Below are 17,706 nucleotides of genomic sequence, written 5' to 3'. Positions count from 1 at the left end.
GTAGTTCCAGGCCTAAAGGTTCCACTTTCTAATCTAGAGGGGGAGGAAGGAAGGGTCACTTGGAAAACCTTGCTCCGCCTTCCATCCAAATTGTTTCTCTGTGCCCGAGTCCTTTCTACATCCCTAGTTTTTAGGCATTTGAAACTGAAAAGCCAGGGGGAAAAAGTCTTTTTCATTTTTTTCCCCTTCTGCTTTCTGCTGTTGAATATATGCTCTGAGGGGCTGAGCCCAAACCAGCCACACTGCCTGTACTGGGGAAGGACACCAGTAGCAGAGTGGGCATATTGGAAATTAGTTATGACTTCAAAATTTTTAACCTGTCACACATGTGATAGAGAGTGAGGACAATGGGATACGAATAGCTAAAGGATTTGCCCAAGGTCACAGAAGGCTCTTCATAGGTTAGATGAGATAATGACCCAGTGCGAAAGGGGTCAAGAAGGGGGCAAACAGTGGTATGCATCCCACTGTTGCTAGTAACACCTTCACTTTTATGGGAAATGCCCACATCCAGGGTTCTAATTGCTATACAGTGTGGCCGTACTCGGCTTAAGTGTGTCATGGGGGCTTTTATTTGCAGAATTAATTAAAGGAAAAACAGGTTCCAAGTGTTATTGACATTCATCTATGCTAAATTGGAGAGTAACAAATTAGAAATAGTAAAATCTCCAAAGAGTCAGAAGCCACACATCTTCTGTCACTACTAAGCTTGATATTTAATATTAAACTCGTTCTCCTGTTTTTAGTGGATAGAGCAATAAAACAAGAATCAAGAGACCTGGGATGTATTTCTGCCCGGTCACTGAAGAGTTCTATGCCCACATGCAAAACTTACTGGAGTTTCGCTTGCTTACTCTCGAATGGGAGGTTAAATTTTCAAGGGTATCTGCAGTCTAGAGTATCCAATGCTGTCACTTTGGTGCCTTCCAAACAGGTCCCACCTTGAGTTTCCATTGAACCCCCATCATTGTGTACAACCAATGACATGTTGGGGTCGTCACCTCAACATAGTCTATCCTATCCTGATCTGATCAAAGGATGTGAGGGTATAGAAGAAATCAGTGGTAAGAAAAAAGAATCATGAGGACCTATAATCAAGTTTTCCCTTCCTTTTTTTCCATCTTTCTTTCACTATCTGCACCCTGCCAAGTCCTCCAAGATACAAGGATGAGTAAGGAAGACAAAGTACCACTCAATTTTATGCAAGCAAATCTAGATCATGAACCCCCTGCTCCCATTCTCTATCTGCCCAACTTCTCATCTTTTAAAGTTCAAACCCCACCTCCTCTGGGAAGTTTCATGACTACAACCTACAAATTCTCAAACCATCCTTTTGGTTACTTTTCTTAATAATACCACCTATGACACAGTATAATCCTTAGCCAGAGCTACCATGTCTGGTTGTAGAGGTTGTGTTCTGCACAAGCAGACCTGGCTGAGAAAGTAAGTTGGAGCTGAAATCCAGCCTGCACACTGCTTGTCAAGCTCTGTGCCCTTGCTCTGGCATCTGTACCAGATAGACATCCTTTTCTCATTCTCGCAAAATCATTTTTGTAAGAACAAAAGCTTAGAAAAAAAAATGAGATCTGTGTATCTCTGGAACGTAGAGATGATCTCTGTTGCTACTTCTCAGACCATCCATGCTGCCCTTGCCCCTGAAACCCCCAAGACCTGTCTCCCAAGTTTTCCCTCACTGCATTCATTAATACTACTCCAGAAGACCCTAAATCCATCCCCAAACTAGACAGTTGTAAGAAACCAATGAAAGCAGTTGTGATGGTTAATTTTATGTGTCAGCCTGAGGGACCACAGGATGCCCAGGTGAAACACTTCTTTCGAGTGTGTCTGTGAGGGTGTTTCTAGGTGAGATTAGTGTTTGAATCAGTAGACGGAGTTAAGTGGGTTGCCCTCCCGGCTGTGGGTGGGCCTCATCCAGTGCCACCAGGGCCTGAATAGAACAAGAGGAGGAAGGTGGAATTCACCTCCTTTTCTGCCTTACTGATGAGATGGAACATTTCATCCTCTGCCCTCCGACTGGGATTCATGCCATTGGCTCCCCTGGTTCTCAGGCCTTCGAGTGAGGACCGAAGGACACCACTGGCTTTCCTGGGTCTCCAGCTTACAGATGATGACAGACTGTGGGACCTCTCAGCCTCCATTACCATGTGAGCCAATTCCTATAAAAAAATCAATCTATCTTTCTATCTTCCTCTCTGTTTGTATATAAATATAATCTATTGATTCCATTCCTCCTCTGGACAATCCTAATACAACCAGACACCAGCCTGTGCAAACATCAAGTAGTTTCAGATTCACATCCCTGTGAATATCACTTGCTAAGCAGGTAGACATCTGATGCCTCAGAAGGTCTCCTTGGGAACTTTCATTTTGAAATAATTATGGATTCACAGGAGGATGCTCAGGTATGTACACGGAAGTCCAGAACAACCTTCTCCCAACTGCCTCCCCCAACCCCATGTCGACATCCCCTACAATCACAGTATGATAACAAAACCAAGAAATTGATGTTGGCACAGTTCACTGAGCTTATTCAGGTTTTACCGGTTATATATGAACTCACTTGTGTGTGTGTGCGCACACGTACAGATCTGTGCAGTTTTGTCACATGGATAGCCCTGTGTAATCACCCCCACAATCAGTAAACCATCACCACAGAGATTTCCCTCTGCTGACCACTCCCTCCCTCACCATCCTAATCCCTGGCAACCGCTAATGTGTACTTCAGCTCAACGATTTTCTCATTTCAAGAATATTACATAAATGGAATTGTACAATATGTAGCCTTTTTAAAATAGGGTCTATTTTTAGAACAGTTGTAGATTTACAAAAAATTGCCAAGATAGTACAGAGAGTTCCCGCAAACCCTGTAATAAGGCCAGTTTCCCTTATTAGTAACATTATTACTTATAGTGTGGCATCTGTCACAATTAATAAAACAAATTATTACATTATTATTAACTATACATTATTCAAGTGTCTTTAGTTTTTAGCTAATGCCCATTTTTACGTTCTAGAATCCTCTCCAGGAGACCACATTACATTTAGTCATGTCTCCTTAGGCTCCTCTTAGCTGTGACAGGTTCTCAGACTGTCCTTACTTTTTAATAACCTTGACCATTTTGAGGAGTATTGGCTACGTGTGTCCTTAAGTTGGGTTTATCTGGTGTTTTTCTCATTAGATTGGGGTCATATGTTTTTGAGAGGATGACCACGGAGGTAAAGTATACATACTGTCAAGACATCACTGCTGATTTTAACCTTGACCACCTGGCTGGCAAGTTGCTTCCACCCCTCATCCTTTTTCATAATTTGTTCCTTGGAAGGAACTTACTACATGGAACCCACACTTAAGAAATGAAGTTATCCTTCTCTCCTTTGGGGCTGTGTATCTACATAAATTACTTGAAATTCTTATGCACAGAGTGGTTTTTTTATACTTTTGATTTTGAAATAATTTTAGGCTTACAGAAAAGTTGCTAAAACAGTACAGGGTTCTATTTAATGCCTCCACCCAGCTTTCCCTTCATGTTAACTTCTTACATAGCCATTGTACAATTACCAAAATTAAGAAATTAACCTTGGAACAATGTTATTAGCTGAAATACAGGCTTCAGCTTCCACCAGTTTTTCCAAAAATGTCTTTTTAAAAAAATCTTTGTAAAAAGTTTAATTGTGGTAAAATGCATGACATAAAATTTAGCATCTTGACCAGTTTCAAGTGCACACACTTCAGTAGTGTTAAGTATATTCACATTGTTGTGCAACTCATCCCCAAAACTTTTTTCATCTTGCAAAATGGAAACGCTGTTATGCATTCACAGCAGGTCCCCATGGCCCCCTCTCCACAGTTCCTGGCATTCTACTTTCTGTTTCTCTGAGTTTGACTACTCTAGATATCTCCTGTAAGTGAAATTATATAGAATTTGTCTTTTATACCCATTTATTCAATGATTGATTTATATTAATATGGACTCATGGATATTGATTTTATATTCTGTGTTATATTCTAATACCAACTGGTTTATTTTGTTGCTTAAATTATTAGAATTATCACCATTGGGAGTTCTTTTAATTGGCTCCTATATTACTTTGACATATCCTCATCATTGTGTGTGCATAACTTTTTTGTTGGGGGAAGGTGGGAGTTGGTGGCACTTTTTCACTTATAAGATGGCATAAGATGTTCCAGGCTCATCTCGTATATTTCCTGTGCCAGTCCTAGAATTAATCGTTTCTCTAAGAATTTAAGTTTCTTTTATTCAAGAATGGTATTAGAAGCCAAGATATGGGCACTAGGTTTTCATATCGCTATTGGTGTGCCATTACTACTTGGCCCTCTCAGCTGGCAAAGCAAGGAAATATATATGTATATACTAACCTGTGTATGTACACTATATATAAATATTTTTATATGCCACCATCTGTATCTCTATTAAGCTAAACATGAGTCTAAACTGTATCTCTAACTGTAATAAATTATCACATGATCATTCTAGCCTTCTTCTCTTGCTTATCTGTACCCTCCCACTCCAACAGAGAAAAACCTGGTTCTCATCATCTGCCATTCATTTCTCAATTGTTTAATTCCAGTATACCACAGTATCAGAGTAGTTGACTTACACCTGTGCTATCGAATTGGCATTTTGTTTCCACTTAGCATAATTTTTTTTGAGATTTATCTAAGTTGCATGTGTTCAGTAGTGGGTTTCACCTCATTGCTAAGTAGTGGTCTACAGAATGGGTATACTGGGGTTTTTTGACTATGCACCCATTGAAGGACATTTGGGTAATTTCTAATGAAGAACATTGGGCTATTACAAATAAAGTTGCTATGAACATGGATATACAAGTAACTGTGTGAAAATAAATTTTAATTTATCTGGAAAAATTGTCCCAAACTCTGATTGATGGGCTATATATGGTCAGTCCATTTTTAGTTTTGAATGGAAATGATAAATGATTTTTTGAGAGGATATATCATTTTACATTCTCACCAACGATGTAAGAATAATCCAGTTTCTCTGCATCCTTGCTAACATGTGATGTTTGTTTGTTCCATTTTATTTTTTTTTAAAGATTTTATTTATTTATTCATGAGAGACACACGCACACACACAGAGGCAGAGAGGCAGGCAGAGGGAGAAGCAGGCTCCATGCAGGGAGCCCGATGTGGGATTCGATCCCGGAACCCCAGGACCGTGCCCTGGTCCAAAGGCAGGCACTAAACCACTGAGCTACCCAGGGATCCCTGACTACCTTCCATTTTAGCCATTCTGATAGGTACAATGATAATCATTGTGGTTTAAATTTGCATTTCTATATTGGCTAATAATGCTGAACATCTTTTCATGCGTTTGCCATCTGTATATCCTCTTCAGTGAAATGTCTATGCATGAATTTTGCCCCTTTTCTAATTAGATTTGTTTTAATGCTGAATTTTGAGAATGTTTTATATATCTTAAACATAAGACTTTATTGGGTATGTGACTGGCAAATATTTTTTTTCCTAGGCTGTAATTTCTTTTCACTTACATTTAAAGTCTTAAAACATGAGTGTTATTCACATTTTAGCATGAGGAGACAGGCTCAACAAGATAAAGGACTTGTTTTTTAAATACACAGTTATTAAAGGCATAGCTTGGATTAGAACTTGTACATGTTAGCTCTTAGCCAAGTACTTTTCTATAATGGACCATAATCTTGGTGATGTCACACTTGGTAATGTGTTTCTCTTTCTTGATGCCAAAGACTGTTTCAATTAATAATAGACTGCTATTTTGGAAGAAACCTTAGAAAGATTATAGCTCAAGTCCCATTTACAAATGGTAAAACAGAGCACAGGGAGCTGAAATGAATCAGCCATATTCACATGTTTACTAATTAATGATGGAACCCAGCCTGGAGTCCCAGTCTGATCTTTTTCTGGTCCTACCATGCACGCCCTTGGTGTTCCTCAAGTCTCACCATGGTTAGCATGCCCATGTCCTAGAGCTGATGGGGAGGGAAGAATAATGACTTCAGAGCTCAGAAAGGAACTCTTCACCTGGAAGGGGTGAGGGAGAGTGACAAAGTGCCACAGACAAAGCCAGTTGAAGTGGGCACATGGAGAGCCACTGGTGAGGATAAATGGGGGCTGCTGGTGCCTGTGAATATTATCACTGTACCTCCAAACCAATATTTATTTCCCTGCAATATATGTGACAATCTGAATAGAAGCTGTTTGTGCCTAATAGTTTACTGTTATCTTGACTCAAAACACTAAAATGTATTGCTCTTAAGTAAGTGAATTTTCCTCGATACAGCAACATATGTACACACCTTCTGTTGCTTTTTCCATCACCACCTTCTACCCTATCACACCCATCCAGGCACAAACATCTTCATGGAGGCTGGCATGGAGTGGTGGTGACCCACACAGCTAGGGGAAGAGACTCTGCTTCTTTTTCTGCCCAAGTGAGAGCCTTTGGCTTAGGAGAATGTCAGTTATACACTGTTGTGTTCATGGTGACCAAGGAAATGTACATGTTCAGAAATACCCATGAGGCTCCCAAAGGCTCTCTAAACTCTTTAGGTCTCTGGGGACATTTCATTTTATTTTTTAAAACTATTTATTGTAAAATAAAACACTAATACAGAAACCACACCAAATATGGTTTCTTGAATCATTGTAAGGTAAACACTCTATAAGCACCACCCAGGTCAAAAAATAGAAACTATTAAGCTACCCTAGAAGTGCTCCATGATCCACATCCCAACTCAGCCCATCCCTCCTCCAAAAGTCTCCTGACTTTTATAGAAATCACTTCAATGCACTTCTTTATGGTTTCATCAGCCAAGTGTACCTTCCTAGACATGAAGAGCTAGTCTTCCCCAATTTTTCAACTCACTACGTCGTTTAGATCTCTTTGAATCTACATTTTTCCCATTCATCCATACTCTTCTTTCCACGGTCCTGTTGAAGAACCTTGGCTACTGACCTGCAGAGATGTCACAATATGGATGCTGCATACTCCTGGTATAGTTCAACATGTTCCTCTGTCCTCATAATTCCCTGAAAATTGGCAATAGATCCAGAGCTATATCCAGAAATAGCTGGACTCAGGTCTAATCCCTTAGAAAAGATTGTAGGTGGAATTGTATCCATTCAAGAGGCACACAATGTCTGTTTGTCTCTCTGCAATGTTAACAGCTATTGATGCTCAATGCCTAGAGCTATTAATTTATTAGGATTTGAAAAGTGGTGACATTTTAATAACATCATTACTTTCCACTGATGAGTTGGCATGGTTTTATAAAGAGGTGCTTTCCCTTGTCTCCTCTTTAGTCACCTGGTGGTACAGTTTATATAAGAAAAGTAAAAGAAGTATTTAATTCTTCCTTTTATTTTCTGGATAATAGCTTCCTTCCTATCATCCTCCAAAAGTGACCAACTGGTCTTGTTAAATATTATTTTGAACTCAGGATTTAAACATATTTGAAGGGTTTCACTCCATTGCAATGATTTTCATTATTAAAGCTCAAATTGGCCCATCTGTGGCCAGTTGGAGTCTCTTCAAGTTGGCTCCTAAATCCTTTTTGTCTAACCCCAGCAGTTTCATATAACCTAGTAGGCTTTGATAGCTTCTTGGCATTCTGATGTGATGAGATGTTCTAAGCTCATCTTGTGATTTTTTCTGTCCAGACCTTAAGCCATTTCTCTAAGAGCTCTTGTTTTGCATTGCTTCATTTTTAAGTGAGAAATGGTATTTCAAGGCCAAATTCTAAGCACTAGGGATAGATAGATAAATAATCTAAAATAGATTTGAAGTGAAAATATCAGTATGAACTTGGGGTGTGTGTGTGTGTGTGTGTGTGTGTGTGTTCATGCTGATACTTCTAAATCAAATTCCTGAATCTGAATCAGAAGAGTTTTTACTAAAACTTACATCTACGTTCTTCTTTCATATCAAGAATCTTAAGGACAGGAATGCCTGGGTGGCTCAGCGGTTGAGCACCTGCCTTTGGCCCAGGCCCTGATCCCAGGGTCCTGGGATTGAGTCCCACATCAGACTTCCTGCATGGAGTCTGCTTCTCCCTCTGCCTATGCCTCTGCCTCTCTCTGTGTTTCTCATGAATAAATAAATAAAATCTTTTTTAAAAAAAGAATCTTAAGGATGTAAAGGCAAACAAAATCTATGAACCATAATTATTCATCTTTTTCTACTCGACATCATGTATACCACAGTCTCAGTAGAACAACGTAATGCCATCATCAATACGATTTTCTAAAAAGTGGGAAAAAATGGACTGAGCTTTTCTCTTCTTCCCATCTTTATTGCTCTTCTCTGTCCACAGTTTCAGAACATAACACATATACTTGTTCTCTTTTGACACACACTTAATCTTAGTTCTAAAAGTAGCTATCTAATACTTCATCACTGGAATTCAGTCAGTTTTGGTGTCTGAAGCTCAAAATCAAGCAAATTCCTAAGAAAAGATTCTTGGGAGTATAATTTCCTGAGTCCTTGCAGGTCAATGGGTTGGTGGTGCCCTTTACACTTGAAAGTCTATTTGTTGTGTATAAAATTCATGTCTCGCACCTTCTTTCCCTGAGTCTTTCAAAGACGCTCTTCTGTCTCCTCGGACATGAAATGCTACTTTTGAAAATTATGATCTAATGTTCTTTCCTTGTAAGTCCCTTGCTTTTGCTTTTTCTTTACATCCAATCATTTTACTAGAATATGTTTAGGTGTTGGTCACTATTCTCTTAAATATGTGACTTAAAATGTTTTTTTTAAGGAAAGCTTTTCTGAACCCTATCTTTTAGGATTCTTTACTCTGCTTCTTGGCTTTGGTTTTCTTCTTCGATGACTCCTGTTACCTTCCAGGATCTTCTTTTGTGTAGCTCCAATTTTAGTCACGCTATCACACATCCTTTTTTCTCTCTTTGCTTTACTGCTTTTTTCTTTTAAATGTTTTTCTCCACTTAACCTTCGATTTCTCTTCAGGTATTTTTGTTTGTGTTCATTCGCACTGGTATTCCTTCTGCTTTCATTTTCATTTGTGACATGTTTTTATTGATTTCAAATCTGTCCCTGAGTCCTGTCTCTTCATTTCTCAGGGTTTCTAATTCATGCTATTCTTTTTTTGTATCTTGTAATGTTTTCTTCCTCTCTTTTAGCTCATTTTGAAACAGCAGCCTGGAGTTTTGTTTTGTGGGCATGTTTTACTGGCATATTTTCATTCTTATCTCTTAATTCTCTTTTTTACTGTAACAGATTTTAAAAGATTTAAAAGTTGATACGTTTCTAATTTTTATTTGAAATTAGTTTCCCTGAACTTCTAGAAAGACATGAGGGTGAGGACAGATTTTCTAATTCCACATCACTCCATCTTGTGTTTTGTTGTTGTATTAAACATGTTAGTGGGCAGCCCTGGTGGTGCAGTGGTTTAGTGCTGCCTACAGCCCAGGGTGTGATCCTGGAGACCTGGGATTGAGTCCCATGTAGGGCTCCTTGCATGGAGCCTGCTTCTCCCTCTGCCTGTGTCTCTGCCTCTCTCTCTCTCTCTCTCTCTCTCTCTCTCTCTCTCTCTCTGTGTCTCTCATGAATACATAAATAAAATCTTTTTAAAAAATAAATAAATAAATAAACATGTTAGTATGTGTTCTAAGATTTCCTGCCCATTTCCCTTACCCACTCTTTGAATCTTCTCTCTCCATCCTATTATCCCTATTCTCTCTAGTACTAGTCATTTTATTTTTAATTTTTACTGTTTTAGTTTTTTAAAGATGAAAAAACATTTTTAAGTAATATCTACACCTAATGTGGGGCTTGAGCTTACAACCCCAAGATCAACAGTTGCATGCTCCACTGACTGAGCCAGCCAGGTGCCCCTCTAATTGTCATTTTAATGATACAAGGGTTTGGCATGATTATATTCTCAAGTATAGTCTCAGTGACCACGTGCTAACTACTGGCTAGAACTTACCGGGCCGAGAAGTCATCTCTGCTCACAAGTTAAGGTTGTCTCCACCTTCATCTGTGGATCTGACATGCAAAATGAAAGAAAATGACCAGGCCAGGACTCCAGTACTGGAAGAGTTAAAAGGAGAAAAAGAATGTATCTAAGTGAAAATAGGTCCCAAGCCTGACCTTAGAGTGTGGATGTAGACTGCTGGAAAGGGCAAAGAAGAGGCAACCTCTGGTGTGTGTCATAAATAGGGGGAAGAAAATACAAGCAAACATGCTGTAAGTTATGCATGTGCTATGATCATGGAACAGAGAGATCAAACTGGCTGGTGTGGGAAGGTGTCACCAAAGAGGAAGAAAGGATCAGTGGGGAATAGAAGTGAATAAATAGGAAAGCATCATTATGTTAAAAAGAAAGAAAATTGGGGCTGAAATTGCTGAGCATTTATGATACATTTTAAAAACAATAAACCAGGACTCAAAATTCCAGAGAGATTGGTTTATGGTTTATGGTCCAAGTCTTATATTTTCATTATGTGTTCCCTTTAATACTTAGTACTGTGCCCATAGAATACTCTCAAATTTGCTGATTCAACACAATAATAAATTACCATAGGCCCACTCCATAAAAAAGTCTGTGGGAGCCAATATAAATACAGTGGCCATAGCACAGGTGCTGGCCCTCAGGGAAAGTGTAGCCAATGATGGCTAACGTAATTGAGATAAAACATTCACAAACCAGTGTAGCTATGAATTACCATCAGCAGGGCTTAATTAAAAAAATACATTCCTTTTTAATATTTTTAAGTGATGTTCTTTTTAAGAACCACTTACCTATGTGAAGCAAGCAAAGAGCAAATGACTCTAAACTCACAGAGAGGTAAATGTCAGTACTTAATAAATACCATTTTTCTCCATCTTCCTCTCCTTCCTTCCTTTTTTTTTTTTTTTTGCCACTAGCGCGATACTCTTTCTCCCTAGACCAGGAGTTGGCAACCATGGCGGTGGGCCAAATCCAGTCTACTGCCTATTTTGTGTGGCCTACAAGCGAAGAGTGGCTTTTATATTTTCAAATGGGTTGGAAAAAAAAATCAAAAGAAGAATGATATTCCATGTCCCATGAAAATTACATGAAATTCAAATTTTAGTATCCATCTATAAAGTTTTATTTAAACCCAGCCCCTCTCATTCATTAACATATTGTCTGTGGCTGCATTCCCACTGCCACAGAGTTGAGTACTTACAACAGAGAACATACAGCCCGCAAAGCCTGCAATGGTTATTGCCTGACCCTCAAAGAAAGAGTGTGCTGGCCCCTGGCAGAGACTAACTTAATTGTTGGTCACCAGGAAGTTAAAACACAGATTGTGTACACATGATTCAGCTCATTAGGAAAGTTGCCTGGTAGCATTTTACTCAGCTCCTGAGAGGGAACAATAATCCCCATCTCATTTTTATAACTTCCTACCCTATTCACATTCATGCCATGCTTCAGGGGCCCTCAGTCATTGGGGCTTCTAGCTCCTTGATTAGGCTGTATTTACAGGTTTCCCACTATCTAAAAGCAAGGTGTTCCTGTGAAATTGTTCGTAAGTTGAAACAGCTGAAAGTGAAGAAGCTGTTAACCATTAATTTATACGGAGAAATGTTTGAGTGTTCCCAGACCCCCAAAATAACCTCTCTGAGACTTTTCTGATAACTTAGGACACATCTTGTTAATGGCTGCACAGAAATCAATCAAGACAAAGCATCCGGACACAGTTTAAAGCCTTGGCAGTTGATGCCAAGATTGCTGAGTGTGCTTGCTGGGGCCGCCTGCACGCCTCGGGGTGTGTGCTGCCTCTGCAACCATAACCGATGGCTGTAAAACAATGAATATTAGTTTTGCATTTCACTTCTCTTTTCACAAAAGCGAAAATCCTCTTTGGATTTCTTTCGGCTAGCAAAAACAGGTGCTAACATAGGGCTTTCATAGAAGCCAAGTGATATAACACAAACTTTTGAAAAGCAGGGGACAACTGTCTTTGGACTGTTCTTCCTGGCCCCTGGATGTTTCCATTCTGTCTAGTTTTCCAGTCCAGGTAAAGCCCCCTGGCCTCTGGAATCCCATCCTTTGTTCTACCAGATGAAAGCAGTTGCTCCTCTGCCCACCTGGAGCAGGTAGGCACTAACGCCAGGGGATCTAGTCCTGATTAATAATTAACTGTCTCTTACTGTTTCCACTCTTGCGGGTGTCTACTCATGCCCAAGGTAAGCACATACATAGAAGCACAGCCTCTGTTAAGGGTTTTGTTCTATCCATCCTCTCCAATGCCAGTCCCAGCCCCTTTGGATGATCACTGTGTCTTTGTTGATTGACCCATTAAGCGGTTGAGCCATTGAGGTGTCAGCCTGGGGTAACCAGCATCAGAATAGCCTTTGTGTGAAGGCTGTGCCTTGGGCAGTGTTTGTTTGCTTTGTGCTCTTTCTTCTTCGAGTACCTCCTGGTTCACTGGATTTGAGGAGCATCTGAGAAGGAGAGAAGATGGTGCAAGTGAACCAAAGAACTTGCCTCCATCTGCCTTCAATTCTCAGACTGGGGAAACATTCCCAGAAGGCCTGGTGCATGAGAACCTGACGTGGTGACAGAACGTTCTGTCTCCCTCTTATTACATGAGCAGCACACAGAGTTTCTGCAGGCTCATAAATCCTGAAGGCCTTTTCCAGCCACAGCACTTGGGCTGCTGGCCCCCATTCCAGGAAACAAACACTTTGAAACCCCCATTGAATGGGAACATTGTGTTTCTGCACATCCAGCCCACAGTGGGCTGATCTCTCCCGGCGCAGGTAGGCTGGGCTGTCCAGTTCAGTTAGATATGCTTTATGCTTCGTAAGCTTTGACCTGCTGGAAATTTGCAGGAAAATTCAGTTGCCCAACACTGTTCGGTGGTATGTTTTGAGAACTGAAAGAGGGATTATGAATTTGTTAAATTAAATTTTCTGGGAGGAAATCCAGAAAAGTGTTCTCCAGGGGCTAACACAGAATGGTGACTCAAGAGGGGAAGTGGGAAAGACCCAGTGCCCAGAGAGGGCCTAGGAATCTGCGGCAGGCCCCAGGTGAGCACCTCCTCAGCTGCCCTGCTTTGGGGGCTCCCCCCTAGCTGCAGAGGGGAAGAACGTCTGGTGCCTAGCCTGGAGATGGAAGGAGGGAGAAAGGAGGAGAGAAGTGAAAACTCCCTGGGGTTCTAGCATGCATGCACAGGCACCACCAGCCATCAGCACCAGCCTTGCCCAGCAGCCCTTCACACACCACCTGCCTCCCATGCCAGGCAGCTCTTTGCTCTTGCTTCTGCCTTCTCTTCTTTTCCCATGAAGATTTGTGGTGTTCCTGGCCACATCTGGAGTATTTAGTCTTTGGCAACACATTAAAAAAGACATGTTGTAGCAGAAAGAGTATTGCACACTGGCTTGAAGGCAGAGTGCTGGATATGAGAACTTGGGCAAGTGATATATTCAGTTCCCTCTTCTGTAAAGTGAGAGACTGTAGTATTGACCTCCCAGTGTTACCATGAGAGTAAAATAAGACAATAGCTGTGAAAGTCCTTTATTAACCACAACACAAGTGGAAAACATTATTAGTATGCCTGGCAATATTATGTAAGTTGCTACTGGTAAACTTGCTACTACTATGATGACTTGTCCTGTTAATACACCAGTGATTTTCATCGAAGGACTGGATGAGGAGGGTGAAGAATCTGGAAACCACATCATACCTGAGAGGTATGGTTGAATAAACCAGCTGGAGTTGGCCCAAGGAGGAATCTCAGTGGGAAAATAGCTGTCTTCAAGGATTTGAAGCTGTGCCACGTGGAAAAGGAAGTAGCTTTGTTCTGAGTCCCTCCAGTGCAAACCCAAGACCACAGAGAATTACAAGGAGAAATATTTTATTAAAGGACAAGAAAAATTTGCTCTTAATATAATCATTGAACAATGCAAAATACCATCTTGGGACACAGTGGACACATTGCCTTTGGAAATGTTGAGGTGGGAAGAAGCGAGCATCTCTACAGAAAGACTTTGTCATTGGTCCATTAATTTACTTATGCAGTAATCTCTGTGGATAGCCCACTGAAGGGCAGGCACTACTTTAGGTGCTACAAGCAGCACAGTGAACAGGACCACCTCTTGCTCTCTTAGATAACAAATTAGATTAGATTAGATTAGATTAGATTAGATTAGAGCAATGGGTAGAGGTTGGTTGGATGCTACTTCATGGCTGTCATTTCTTATCACTTCTATCATTCTGAGGCTTCCAGAGTACTATGATTTCACAAGTATGCGATTAACAGGAGAGACAGGGGACAATCAACCTGGATTTGCCCTGTATGTAGACTCTCCCTTCAGCCTTACAGAGAATTCCCTGGCAGTAGAGAAAGGGTCATGGAAGCAGCCTCTAATTCTTTGCTAATCCTTTTCCCTAACTGAGTGGCTCTCAGGATGAGAATGGTCTGTGCTTTCCCAGTGGGTCTCAGGGATTGGCTCTCCAAGGAGCTGGACTTACAAGCCCCCCAAACCCCTCAGAAGCTTCTGCAAGGTGAGCAGCAAGGGTACACTCAGGCAAGGGTGCACTCAGGCAAAGGTGACAGCAAACAGGATGATGTAACCCTTACCTAAAATACATCTCCTCTTGCCCTGGAGGTAGCCTGCAATTCCCCCAGGCAGCCTCTCTTAAAATGCAAATATTCTTGACAGGAATACACTGTACCGCCTGCATTCAAGCAGCCAGCAGTTCCTAAATTTCACCCTCCAAAAATCTCACCTGGCTATCTCCTTCTCTCTCCAGATCACCTCTGCCTCTCCACATCTTGCCTAAACAGCTCCAACAGCCTTCTGCCCTCCCCATTAAACCTCATACCCCTCCCATTCTTGAAACCTTCATGATAGTGTCCTTCTCCACAGCCTGCCACTCACTGAATAACCTTCAGTGGTTCCCTGTGGCTGAGACCATGGTCTTTAAAGGGGGGTACACATGCCCCAGGACTCTGGGAAGAAAATACTCTAACTTCCATGGATATATTTCTCTAAAAAGTAGGAGAAAATAATTTTTAGATAGAAGCAACATATAGATCAACAGAGGGTCCTTATCCAGGCCTTTTGTCTGAGTGCCATGGGTTACTGAGGGCTCCTGAGCTATTTACAAGGTAAGGAGGTGGCTCACAGGAATTGGCAATGGCACCCTCTATCTATTTGCATTAATATACTGAGAAATCCAAGACCTCAGAATAAGAAAGACTTGGATTCAGTCTCATTCTGCCATTTCCTAACAGTGACACCTTGAGAAGGCAACTTACATTATCTTTCAAACCACAGCTTCCTCTTCTGTAAGACGAACATAATACCCTTAATTCAAACTTTTGCAGTAAAAATTAAATGAGATAATGAATGATTTTTAAATAATTGCTAAGACATAATTAGTATTCCATAAGTATTAGCTATTTTATCAATACTATAATCCAAAATTAAAATTGCCTAATTTACATTTTTGTCCAGGGTTGTCTTTGACTAAAATTTACAAAGTGCTAATATTTGTGTTTGTTTTTTAAAGATCTTACTTATATATTTGACCAAGAAAAAGAGAGCAGAAGTAGGGGGAACAGCAGTAGGAGAGGGAGAAGGAGATTCTCCACTGAGCAGGGAGCCCAATGTGGGGCTCAATCCCAGGACCCCAGGATCATGATCTGAGCTGAAGGCAGACACTAACTAAGCCACCCAGGTGCCCCAAAGTGCTAGTATTTGAATGACTAGGGGAGTCAAAGATCATCCTAAATTGGACAATGCAGAAATCCACATGTGAGGCAGGATTTGTGGAGGGGATGATATATACTATGAGATATATGTTCCTTCCTTCCTTCCCCTTTTGTCCTTCTTTCTTCTTCATTTCAGTCAGGATTAGAAGAAGGAAGAGAACTTGTCCAGCTGGGGAGAGAAGCAGAATCGAGCATTCTTGGACCATTTCCTCAAATACATGGAGCTCAGTTCCTAAATGAAACCCTGAACCATAAGGGCTACAGATGGGTGGAACCATGGTTTGAGATATCCAGGGGGTGTGGAGTTTGCTATTTCACAGAAGAGTTAAATATAATAGTAATTGAGGGAAACAGTTGGATCAAAAGGAATTATTTGCTAGGCAGTTGCAAAACCAGAAAATGCTTAAAATGCAAACCACAAAATGAAGAAACCTCAAAGGTTAATGAAAACCTGCAATAATAGACAAAGGAAATGAAGAATTGCAACAGAGCCCTCCTTCCAACTCTATTAAGCAGTCATACCAACATCCTTCCAAGTAGGGAATGCTATCCAGCTCCATTTATTCTGCTTTGGAACTGCTGAAATAGGACAAGATGTTAAGATAAAATGCCTTAGTGTCTTCTCTCTTCGCAAGACCAAGAATAAAGGCACTAGTCTCTCCAAACATTGCTGAGACAGCACAGGCTTATGTCTGGTAGGTGTCCCACAAGGATTTGTTGAACAAATTAGAGTTCTTGGGCCTAGCCAGTTAAAAGTCAAGCATTTACTAAGAACCAGAGAAAAAAGGAGTAGAGAAGCTGTGTGGTAGGTCTAAGGTAGAGCCAAAAATATTGGTCCAAGGAAGGTACTTGGACAGAGTCAATCAATCAAAAGTCAGAGAAATAACAATAAATTATTTAATGTAGTGACAGGGAGACTGGAAAAATCAAACTGTATATAAGGTTCTAGATTGAGAGGAGAGAATGCAGTGCTGCAAAGGGCATAAGTTCATGATTCAGGAATTCCGGAGTGTGCCCATGTCTAAAAAATAGGAGGACCTGCAGTCCTGAGAAGAGGCCTGGGGCTAGTAGACGTGGTCCCAATACACATAAAAGAGTGAGTTGCCTTTGGATAGTTAGGATTTATGCTTCATGGCTCCTGGCCCTACTTCCATCAGAATGCATTCTTAAAACAGTGACACGTTCCCTGCACTGCAGTCTGGCAGTCAATGTCTGAAAATCAAGAACTGTGACTTCCTGCCAATGCCTCATCCAGTGCCCTATGAGAAGTCACTAACTACATATATTACAGAACTAGGAGGAAAGAACTAGTTTGCATGACACAAAACAGCCAGGGCATGGGAGGGCGTGAAAGCCAATAGACAACTGTCAAGAGGCCTGGTATAAGGCCTAACTCCATAACCAATTCATTTGTGGCTTTGGACAAACCTTCTAGACTCTGTTTTAGTTCACTTACAAGGAAGACAGGGATAAAATGTCTTATAACTTACTCCTAGGGATATTATAGAACCCAAATAAGATCCTGCAGGTACAAGTTCTTTGTAGACTTTAAAGGACTATTCAGACATCCTTACTTGTTTCGTTTGGGCAGCAGGACATCTAGGTTTTCAGCCAACACCATCCTAAAACTGTGTGATTTCTTTCTAAGGGAGAACGGAATTTTTTGTTGGTTTTTGTCTGTTTTATTTTTCTCCCCAAAGTCTTTAACCTTCTCTTGGCAGTCTGATAGTTGAACTGATCTAGGCTTGATACACTCATCCTTTTCTTTACCTAGCACCAGACTTCAGATGCTTTGATGTCAGACACTCTGGTTAGCATCTCCAGCACATGCCGCATTTCCCTGCATGTCTCACAAGCTGTCAGGACAACAGGAAATTTTACAGTTGGCATCAGAGTATAACTCAGCCACCCTGGACTCTGTTCTCTCCAAGAGATAAGCTTAGTTGACC

At 40.8% G+C, this 17,706-nt stretch overlaps 1 long non-coding RNA gene across 1 annotated transcript; it reads right to left on the bottom strand.

Moving 5' to 3' along the window:
* Positions 1-723: 723 nt before the first annotated feature.
* LOC112647805 (uncharacterized) lies at positions 724-17,516 on the bottom strand. The gene is made up of 3 exons (XR_004817687.2): positions 13,724-17,516; positions 9,991-10,094; positions 724-2,177 (listed from the first exon to the last, which is right to left on the bottom strand). It is a non-coding gene; the product is annotated as an uncharacterized LOC112647805 (long non-coding RNA).
* Between the last annotated feature and the right edge of the window lie 190 nt (positions 17,517-17,706).

Source organism: Canis lupus, chromosome 7 (assembly GCF_003254725.2).
Source record: "Canis lupus dingo isolate Sandy chromosome 7, ASM325472v2, whole genome shotgun sequence".
Taxonomy (NCBI): Eukaryota; Metazoa; Chordata; class Mammalia; order Carnivora; family Canidae; genus Canis; species Canis lupus.
The sequence above is the reverse complement of the archived record's forward strand: the minus strand, read 5'-3'. Positions and strand labels throughout refer to the sequence as shown.